Source organism: Carlito syrichta, unplaced genomic scaffold (genome assembly GCF_000164805.1).
Source record: "Carlito syrichta isolate Samal-C Ts95f unplaced genomic scaffold, Tarsius_syrichta-2.0.1 Scaffold304505, whole genome shotgun sequence".
NCBI lineage: Eukaryota > Metazoa > Chordata > Mammalia > Primates > Tarsiidae > Carlito > Carlito syrichta.
This window is the reverse complement of record NW_007248601.1, coordinates 91,166-92,567: the sequence shown is the minus strand read 5'-3', so window position 1 is coordinate 92,567 and position 1,402 is coordinate 91,166. Positions and strand designations below refer to the sequence as shown.

General features: G+C 59.1%; 1 protein-coding gene across 1 annotated transcript in view; it reads right to left on the bottom strand.

The window, feature by feature from the left end:
• ANO1 (anoctamin 1) overlaps window positions 1–1,402 on the bottom strand; it is a 92,638-nt gene that overhangs the window by 35,800 nt on the left and 55,436 nt on the right. The gene's annotated exons all lie outside the window — the stretch shown is intronic.

Sequence of the window (1,402 nt, the reverse complement as noted above, 5' to 3'; positions counted from 1 at the left end):
AGCCCGGCTTTCCAGCAAATTTTAGTCCCCATGCCTGGTCACAATATTGGCAGCCTAGAGCCAGCAATTCTGGCTGAAGGGTGACGGGCGATTCAGTCTCAGGAGGGAGTGGACTGTGTGAGTCAGGAATATGATGGAAGGAACTTCGACCTTACAGTGGCAAGGTGTGAGAGGCTTTCTGCTATTTATTTTCATGTTTATTTATCAAAAAAATTTTTTTAATTGCAGCAATGAGGTCTTGCCAAGTTGCCTGGGCTGGTCTCGAACCCACGGGCTCAGGCCATCCACTTGCTTTCGCCTCCCAAAGTGCTGGGATGACAGGCTTGAGTCACTGAGCTCGGCCTACTCTTTTAAGAGTAATTTTTTGTCTGTGTGTCAGAGTCTCCCTCTGTGGCCCAGGCTGGAGTGCCATGGCATGCTCCCGGCCACCGCAGCCTCGACCTGCTGGGTTCTGGCGATCCTTCCACCTCAACCTTCCAAGGAGCCAGAACGACAGGTGCACACCAGCACATCCGGCTAATTTTTTGATTTACTGTAGAGACGAGGTCTCGCCAAGTTGCCCGGGCTGGTCTCGACTCCCTGGGCTCAGGCAATCCTGTCTCCTCCACCTCCCAATGTGCTGGGGCGACAGGTGTGAGCCGCCACACCCGGCCAGAAGTTCTCTTTTAAAAAGTAAGCATGTTTTGTTAAACTCACGAGGGGTCAGGGTGGCCACCCCTTACAGCTCACGCACGAGGGCCCCTCTGCCCTGCCCCGAGGCTGGAGGGGAGAGCATTATTCCTTTTCACTCCTGTGTATCCGGCAGGGGTTTGCCGCTGCACTTGGCAATCAGGGGAGTGGGGTGGGGTGAGCGTGTCACCTGACACCCCCCGGCCACACAGTCCTGAGCGTCCCACTTAAAAAGAATTGGAGTCTCACTCTGTTGCCCAGGCTAGGGTGCAGTGCCGCGATCAGATCACGGCTCACCACAGCCCCAACTCCTGGGCTCAGGTGATCCTCCTGCCTCAGCCTCCCGAGTAGCCGGGACTACAGGCACGCACCACCACACCCAGTTGATTTTTGATTTTTTTGTAGAGAAGGGGCCTCATTATGTTGCCTAGACTGGTCTGGAACTCCCGGCCTCCCAAAGGGCTGGGAGGCCAGGCGTGTGCTCCTGCACCGGGCCCGGGGACGCTCCTCCAGAGCGCGGAGAGGCCGGCAGGCACCGGTTTCCCTCTCAAGGAAAGCCGCCCTTCTGAACTGTCGGCCACGCCGGGATGCAGGCCGCGAGCGCACGCGTGGCCTCCCGGAGGGCAGAAGCCTGGGCTGCCTTTGGGGGCCCGTGGGCGGTGTCCTGTCCCGCCCCTGCCGGCTGCGATGGGGTCAGCGTGGAGAGCCGTGGCGGGCGTCCGGGCCCACGCCG